Source organism: Oreochromis aureus, linkage group 3 (assembly GCF_013358895.1).
Source record: "Oreochromis aureus strain Israel breed Guangdong linkage group 3, ZZ_aureus, whole genome shotgun sequence".
In the NCBI taxonomy this organism is placed as follows: Eukaryota; Metazoa; Chordata; class Actinopteri; order Cichliformes; family Cichlidae; genus Oreochromis; species Oreochromis aureus.
In genome coordinates, this window is record NC_052944.1 from 116261185 (window position 1) to 116270739 (window position 9555).

A 9555-nucleotide genomic window follows, 5' to 3' on the forward strand; every position below is an offset into this window, starting at 1 on the left:
TTTGAGTAAACTCAAATGAAAGCCTAAGGTGGTAACACAGTTTAACACATAAAAATAATCAAATAAACACATTAGTCCTTTTTGTGAACATGGATAAATAAGTATCATTAGTTTACAGCATTGTTCAGCCATGCCACTAAATGCTTTTTAACACAGTGTTTTAACCTGGGCTCAGACACAAAGTCACAGATTTAGTTAGTCCCTGACTTTGAGTTGTGGTTATGACTAATTATTATACACAAGGCTTTATCTATCTGAACTCTAAGGACACAAATATGAAAAAACCTATACTTACCAGCTGATACCCCGCACTACACACTAGGTGTGCCATGTGACCTGAAACTTTGGTACAAACTCATCATAATTATTCTGTTAACACTGTTTCTTTAACACTGTTTGTGTTGCTGTTCAGCAGTTTAAAATGTTTTAGATTGGATTACATGGAACGAATTTGAGTTCTCTTGGGGTTTTTGTGTGTGTTTTGTTCTTAGCAGATTTTTTTAACATACTGTAGAATTCCAGTTACCACATTTCTGGTCATATGACATCCTGAGTGCCCACTTAAAAAAAAATCCCCACAGTTAATTCAACAGTAAAACAAAATAAAAATATGTTAAATAAATAAAGGTTTGCTCTGTGATGAAATATTAAATAAGCATACATTGTACAGAGCTCTAACAATGAAAACAATCCTTTAGCCTGTTGATCAGAGAGAGGCAGTCATTATGTCCATTTAAAACCTGTAATCAAAGAGCACAACGTTTCTGTGAAACTATAAAGTCCCATATGATCCTCATCATGTCCAGTGACTTCAGAGTGGATCCTCCCTGTCATCCGGCCAGTGTTTGATGTGTGGCAAGCAGCACAGAAGCAGGATAGCTGAGGACTTTAAAAGAAGAGCAGAAAACAGGAACATATGTAGTTGTAAATGTAAATACCGGTGATACTTGTCAAAGGAATAAAATAATGAAAATGTTAACTTACACACTCATTTAGGGAGGATCTTGACACTGCACAGAGGAGGCACAGTCAGTCTGGCAATGATGGTGATCTCCAGGGATGTTTTCCTGCAGCAACATTCCTGCCAACTGGCCATATGATCCAGAGTAGTTGGTTTGTAATGAACAGAAAGGTGTATATGTTAGGTAGTGTGCGCTTGGAGCTGGTCCTAAGAAACAAACACATCCTGTAATAAACTGAATACCTTTAGTAGTGCTGCTGCAAATATAAAGCCCTTCTATCATGTGTGGTTTCAAAGAAGATGTTTTGGAGGCTCGGTCACAGAAACTGTGCAGTCTGTTCAGTCCTGAGTGTCTCAGCTCTGAAGGGGATGGATCACAGAGGGAAACACCTGAGTACAGATATTAAAATACACTCAAAATAACACTCCTAAGGTCAAGTGAAAACACAATTTAAACACTTTACAAAGAATTAATACGTTTTCATGGAAATAATGTCATTAACCTTTTTTTTGTTGTGAGTAAATCTCACCGACTGCTTGTGGGACAAGCTAGAAGGAGGACTTCTAGATGTGAAGTCTCACGCTCTGATCGACTGGCGAAGATGGTGATGATGAAGCCTCTCTGATCTGTGGCATTACAGTTTCTGGCTGCTATGTGCTTCACACTGTTGGATTGTACATGTGAAGCTTGGAGAAGACACAGGAGGACTGTGTCTCTCTTAACAAAAAAAAAAAAAAAAAGAAAGAAGCCTAACAACCTCCCACCATACCTGCCCACTCAACTCCCACCCACCCACTCCACTCAACTCCCCAGCCTCACACCATCCAATGTCTATACAAATGTAGGGTATCAGCTGGTAACAAAAAGCAAGTGTAACATATGTAGTGCATATGTAACACTGCTGAAACATTTCTGGCCAGAAATGTGCAGTTATCAGCCAGTGCATTTATCAACCCAGACCCACCCTGATAAATGCACTGGCTGAAACATGATAAAAGCTCATAAAATGTATGTTTCATCGTAAGATTTGTCCAAAAATATAATCATATACTTTTGAAAAAGTTTAAAGATTATAACAAACTGAAATCAATAACATTTTTGTAAATATTATTTCAAAATAGAGGCACAGATAAACTGGCTTAACTGTCATTATTGCTGTAATTAGGTTTTTCTTTTTCTTTTTTTTTTCTTTTTTTTTTTTTTTTTTAAAAAGCAAACGTTAGTCTGTGTTGTTCTCTCAGAAACAATGAAGAAGCTGTTGAACATTTATTTGTTGTGTGGGCAATCCTCTGGTCCACCCTCCCTCCCTCCCAGCCACAGTGAGACTGGGGCAGCCTGGCAGGATTTTGAAGCCTGGCTGCAGAGAGGATATGCCTACACTGTTCGTTTTAAACTGCTATATTTGATTTTTCTGACATTCATAGATTACTGATTTTTAGATTTTCTGTAATAAATAAAATTGTCATATTTTACTGATATCATTATTTAATTCATTTAATTGTATTTTATGTAAAAAATTCAAACATTATACTGCAATGCAGGGCATTTTTTCTTAAGTCAACTTTTAAATATCGCTCTACTTTCTTAAGTCATTCAAAAATATAGAAATTACTTACTGTAGTCAAAGATCTAGATCATGAATCATCACAGGACAATACACAGTATACAGGGTCATGGTAACTATAGTAGGTCTTCATGACTCCAGAATGGAGACATCGCTCTGGCTGAGAAATGAAAATTAGGTCAAGCAGTGTGTTCTTCTCTGTGGTAGGGGTAGTGATGACCTGTGCATATCCCTAGACTCAAACAGCTCCAGGATTGGTTTGTTTGCACTGGATAAAACATTCTCATTAAAATCACCACACACTATGATGGGATGACAGTCCATGATCTCTAATGAGTCTAATAGGCTTACCAGGTTTTTCAGGAATGGCCTCAGAGTGTAGTCTGGAGGTCTGTACACAACTGCAATCAGTGCACTGACTGGTGCTTCAACCTTTAAAGCCAGAAATTCAAGGTCAGTTACATTATGGATGTACTGTTTTCATGCACTTGAATGTCACTTTTCACATAAACAGCAACTCCACCACCACTTCTGTTTGCCATCTGGGGAAAGTTTGTGTAGGACAGGTGTCTGTTGCGTTTGAACAAACTGTAATTTTCCAAGTGGAGACTCTCTGCGACAAAAGAGCCCCGCAGGTGTGTTTCTGTTAGGCACAAAACATCTGCTAGACACAATTCATGGTGACTCTTGATGTCATTAATGTGAGCTGGCAGTCCCTCTGTGTTATGATGAACAATGGTGAAAACGTCTGACCTGCTCAGTGTTTGTCTCACTTGTAGAAGAGGCATCATGTCATCAAGGTTGGCTTGTCTCATGTTCTCAAGCGCTGCAGTGATTTCTGGGTTGGTGAATATTTTTTCTCCTCCATATCAAGAAGATACAGTCCACTGAGAGACGTCACTCTGCTGACAGCTACGTAGGCCATGCCGGGCTCAAAAATGCTCTTAAGAGAGACAACAGCTGATGTGGTTGTCATACCCTGTACCTTATGTATTGTACATGCAAAGGCCAGCTTCACTGGGAACTGTCTTCGTACCACTCCTTTCTGCTTTAGATTCTCCTCTGCTCTCTCAATGTACACCATGTCGTCTGCTGGTGTGCGGTTATTCTTTCAGATGTCTCATTATCCATTTTAAGTCCAAGCTTGATGATGTGTTGGTCATTTTCAGAGTGAACTACTCTAAGTAGTTTTCCAAAAGCTCCATTAACCAAACCATTTTGTATGTCAATGTTTCTGGTGAGCATGACACGAGCTCCTTCTGCAACTTTCAGTGTGTCTGGTAACTCGTTTTTACCTCCTTTGAATGGTCTGTCTTGTAGTGCCATTCTGCCAGTTCTAGGATCCTTTCTATAATCGTCTGCATGGATGTCAATGATATGAGTATGGAGCAGAGCCAGTGTTGCAGAGTTGTGCGCATCCACTTCTTTATTAGTTGCAAAAATGTGCAACGCATCAGTCGGACAACGGGCTGGTTCAGTTATGGCCTGTGACAACAAATTTCTATCTGCTTCGCAAAGCACATCCAACTTTCCTTTCACACGGATTCTGTTCAGCATCTCAGCAAAGACAACATCATCTTTCTGACGCATAATCTCAGTCAGAGTGATCATCTGAAAATGCTCCCGCCACAGGTCGATCTCGGACGGGTCGTGCACACAGAGAGGTTTAGACTGTCGCACTGGGGGTAGCTGATAGAAGTCTCCAACAGCAATGACTGACATGCCTCCAAAGGGTCTCCGAGTCCCTTTGATCTGTTTGAGTCTTGCATCTACATATGCAAAGAGATGTCTTGACACCATAGACACTTCGTCAATGACGATTATTTCAGCATTCAAAAGTTCTGATCTGACTTCATCCAGCTGATTGCCAAGTCCCTGAATGGGAGGTTTTAAGCTTCTAGGGAGCTTGAGAAGAGAATGCAGTGTTGTTCCAGAAATGTTAAATGCTGCAGTCCCAGTGAAAGCAGTTAACAGGACAGTGGGTTTTGATATATCAACGTCGTCTGCATATCTGGGCACTTTGCTCAGTATCTTAGATGCTTCTGAGTAGATGCATTTGATAAGATGTGATTTTCCTGTTCCAGCACCACCATTAATATAAAAGAAAAACTGCTCCACATTCAGAGCACAGACTCTTTTAATGCACCAGTCTCTAACTGCATAAAATATGCAGGCTTGCTTCTTATTCAGATTCTGAAACATCTGACGTAACAATGTGGGATCAATAGCAGGGGGTTCCCTGATGGCTCTGACTTCTGTTGAAGCATCAGCCTGGCGGCTGTAGTCGGGCACATCTTCCTGTTCATTTTCATTGTCTTGCTCTCTTTCTTGTTCAACAAGTGGCAACCTTACGAGATCTGATTCAGGTGCCAGATTACACCATTCGTCAGTCACACCTCTGTTCTGCTCATATTCCTCAACAGCGCTCTCGATCTCCTCACTGTTTTTCTCATATTTTTCTCTGTTTCTTTTGACAATGTGTTGCACGTATTCAAGATGGTCAGTACCTGGTAGCTGTACACAGCCAGCACCATAGAAAGCCTGATAGGTTGGCAAAGATGGTGTTTTCAGTTCATGGTCTGAACGATGAGGAAGGTACAGTTTAAGCAGTCTTCCGTAATATTGCTCTGGATGTTTTTCTTGTGAGCAGCGGTGAAATCTGATGACAGCAGGCTTATCATTTTTTGCGCCTTTGCACAAATCCCATCTCATTGAGAAGGGCAAAACATCTTTACCTTTTGTCTGTTGGCCATAGACAATCCTGCAAGTAGCAGCAAAGTCTGCCATGCACATCTCCTCATACTCTGGAGTTTCAGGTCTGGCTTTGTATTTGTCATTCAAAGATGTCATCCAAACATTGGAAGACTCAGGTGTTGTGTTGTCCAGAACTGACAGGGGACGACTCATTTTCACTGGATTATCATCAGTTGGTATGAATATTACAGCACGTGAACATTGCTTCATGTGAAGACCACATGCACGAGCAACAACACACCCTGCGCACTGATCTCTCGCTTCTTTGAATATGCCTGCATGACGGCTCTCATTTCATCGCACTCATTTACACTGTCCTTATGGGAGTTCTCAATGACAGTTTTCAGGTACTCAGATAGCCCGCCCTCTTTTTTGATATATATTTCATTAAATAATTTGCTGCGCGAAAGCATCTAGAACAAAGCTTATGTCGATATTACTGTTCCAGGCTTCAAGCAGATGTGGATTATAGCTGTTTATCCAAGAGTCTTTTGGATCACGCTTTAGTATGATCGTACTCCTTGTGTTCATTTTATTCAGGTATCGCTCATATTCTGCATGCGTCAACTTGCATCTTGCCAAGAGCTGCTCTAAACTCATGGAAGCAGTTTCAGGTTCATTCAGTAGCTGGTTCAGTGGTCTGAGCTTGTTCTTTGCTGTTTCTACCTCCAGTTCATCATCCTCACTGGGTCTTGTGATCATTGTGTCATTGCAGGGTGGTTTGGGAAAACCAAAACGGCACCGGAGCTTAAACTCCTAAAGCACGTCTTTGTGTGGTTCTTACTATGTTTTGCACTTCTGTAACTTTCTTGTAAAGTTCAGGTTGTTTATGTGGATCAGGCAGCTGAGCTGTGATGTATTTGTTTATAAAATCCACAACAGTTTGCTCATCATCCTCCTCAAACACAGGAGCACCTTCTACCCACAGGAGGCAGTGTATGTGTGGGCTTCCTCTGTGCTGAAACTCGACTCTGTAAAAGTAGTCAATGACTTTGCCAAGTGGCTCTGCAGGAGATAAGAGTAAATCTCTGAATAATGCTTCAACTCTCTTGTCAAACATGCGCATTGTTGTGACAGGATTGCTTCTCAGGATGTCACACTTTGCTGACCAGTCGAGTCCTTCAAAGTTCACTTGTTCACCTTGCTGCCTTGTTATTGCTTCAATCACTTCAGGCCAGCGCATTTCAGCAGCTGAAAATGTGCAAAAGAACGTGGGAGTTCCCAACTGTCTGATCATGGCAAAAGATCTCTTGTTGTTTTCTCCCAATAGGCTGGGGTTCCTCTCAGAGGCTGCATGAATCTCACTGCATCTTTATTTCGCACCAGTTTCTCCACCTCATGTTTATCTTGTAACATGCCTGAGGTTATTTTTCTCCCATCTCTGGTCAGAGGCTTTGCCTTCCTTAACTGGATTGTCATGCTGGAAGTAGCCAAGTGTATTTCAGTCACAAACTGTGCAAAGAACAAATAGTTTGTGTCTTTGGCAAAACGATCATCAATGCAGAAAAGTCTTGATTTGAAATACCCACTGGGGGATACTTTGATCAGCCTTCTTTCATCAAGTGTGTTTTGGCCTGTAGGAAACTGCACAGGGAAGGCCATGGCCTCCAGTTTAGGTGTTTTGAAAAAACTTATTGGATTGTTTCTCTCTGCAGGAGCAACAGAGTAGATTCCTTCACTGAAACATAATATCTCCTCAGCCACATCAGGGGCTGCAAACAGGGACTCGAGTGCAAAACCACCATTAGTCAGTCCATCTTCTTGCTCTGAATCATCTCTCATCTGCTCATGTGGTTGTTCACCATCACAGGATAACATGTCAATATCCTGTTCATTTTTATTTTGTGCTTCACATAGTGCATTTTTCTCACAGCTGTCAATTTCCATTAAATCAGCCTCATCATAATCGTCCTCATTCATGTTTTCATCATCATCATCCTCATCATCTTCATCAGGAAGTGTTGGATCACACAGCTCAGCATCATCTCTGATGCTCACATCCTTATACTGTGGATGAATCTGCTTGAGTTTATGCAGTGCTTGCACAAGTTTAGACCAGCTTACAGTCTGAAACAGCTGATGACCTTTGTGACGACAAGCGTCTCTTCAGTTTTACTCTCATGACCTGAGAATTAATTCTTAATCGAGGCAATGCTTCAACAGTTTCCTGTACCTCTGATGGGACACAGACCACATTTCCTCTAATTGCTCTCTGTCTGCCTTTGGGAAGAGGAATAATCTTGGCAAATGGTATGCACTTGGCTATGAGATGCCTCTCCAGGATGTTGAGATCAGACAGTTCAGCTGGAATATCAGCAAGATCCAGTTTATTGGCAACAGCAAGTACTGGCATGGATCCATTTTTAAGATGATTGTGGCAGGTGTGACAAATCCACTCTCTCTTTCTCTCATCAGGCACATTGCACTGCTCATTTCTGCAGTTTTCATCACAAACATGAACAAACCTTCCTGTCAAACATGTTGCAACCACATGTGGGTTTTTGACATAATTTGACCTTATGCAGGGTCGTACTTGGTTTGGAAATGAAGCCTTGAAACATACAGTACATGGGTATGATGGTCCAACTTTGATATGTGATTTGAACACAGATATGGCCTCATTGATCACACTGTTGTCACTCTCTTGGGTTTGTCTGTTCACCCATCTGTATTTCCTTTTTATTTTCATGGCACATCTCATGTTGTGCATAATCCTGAATGCAAGATTACTTTGATACCTGTCTCGCATTAGTTGTTTCATTAGTTGTTTGTGTCTTGCTCTGAATGCGTTGTCACGTGCATAACGCTGAGTCACTCGAGATCTCTGTCTCTCTCTGAATTCTGGGCTTTCTCGATACCTTTTAGTGATATAGCTTTTTTTTTTTCTCCTCTCTGAAATCAGTATTCTCATAGTAACGTCTTTTAATATATTGTTTTGTTTCTGTCTAACTTTAGCATTCTCACTGTAACGTCTTTTAACATACTGTTGCTGTTTCTGTCTGAATTTGAATTCTCCATTCTCATAGTAACGTCTTTTAACATACTGTTGCTGTTTCTGTCTGAATTCTGCATTCTCACAGTAACGTCTTTTAACATACTGTTGTTGTTTCTGTCTGAATTCTGCATTCTCACAGTAACGTCTTTTAACATACCGTTGTTGTTTCTGTCTAACTTCAGGATTGTTTTTATATGCCTCGCTTGTGCAAGATTTTTTCTTTTCTTTGTACTCTTTATTTGAAGCATATTTTGTCGTTCTTTCCTTTTTGGTTTTCTTTTCTCTGATTTCTGGGTTTCTCTGATGCCATTAATCTTCTTTTCATTTTGTGCCTTTGTTGTTTATTAACTTTTTCAGTTTTTGTAAAACTATATCAGAAAGATCACAGGCAGCAACATTTTTTATTGCAGCATTTGATTGACATGAAAAAGCATCATTCGATGGAAAGAAATTAAATTCACTGCATAGTTCTTCAGTTGGTATATTAGGAGGTTCATTCTGATCTTCATATGATGTGAACTGAGTCATGTGGACTTCTTTTTGTTTCACCAGTGGCGTACAAATGGACATTTGACAAAAGATGTTCTCAGTCAGACCAGTGGTTGTGTTTCTCCTTGGAGTAGAGGGGTTTGCTTCATCAACAGTTGTATCAGCGTGAGTAGATGCCACAGCAGTGGCAGCTGTTGGTCTGCAGACTGTGTCTGTGATAGTATCACTCAGGTTGACTGTGCTCATACTGTAGAACTGCACAGGCTTCAGCTCATAGTTACAAGAGGGTGATATCTCCATCATTTGATAAGAATCTTGTAGCCTCTTAATCATGTCACTGAGGAGTGTAAATTTCAGCATCACAGCTGTACCACGATTACGTGACTGTAGTAGTAGAGAAAGACCACTGGGTGTTCTGGGTGTGGGTCAAAGAACCCATATTCGCCTGATGTGGATCTGAACACTGCAATACACAATCCACTCATAATCAGTAAGGCATAATGCACATCTGACAACAGGCAGCTCAGTCCTGCTTCTAAGCTGAGAAAGGTATCTACTGCTTCCTCTGGAGGTTCTTCAAATGTCCCATACCGGGAAGGCTGTGTCATGTCGACATGATACATAGACCTGCGAGCATAAACTTTGTCTGGCAGCTCATCGGTTGCCAAATGAATACTCTTGGGGAATCTTTTCTTTGCCTCTTTGTACATCACATCACCTTTATCCAAGACCAGATTAAGGTCAGCTGTAGTCATGTTTTCATTCTCATGAAGGAATGCAAGAAATGTGAG

The 9555-nt window shown here is 40.8% G+C and overlaps 1 long non-coding RNA gene across 1 annotated transcript; it reads right to left on the minus strand.

The window, feature by feature from the left end:
* Positions 1 to 826: 826 nt before the first annotated feature.
* On the minus strand, positions 827 to 1451 carry LOC120437935. The gene is made up of 3 exons (XR_005611514.1): positions 1205 to 1451; positions 985 to 1088; positions 827 to 886 (listed from the first exon to the last, which is right to left on the minus strand). It is a non-coding gene; the product is annotated as an uncharacterized LOC120437935 (long non-coding RNA).
* Positions 1452 to 9555: the final 8104 nt, after the last annotated feature.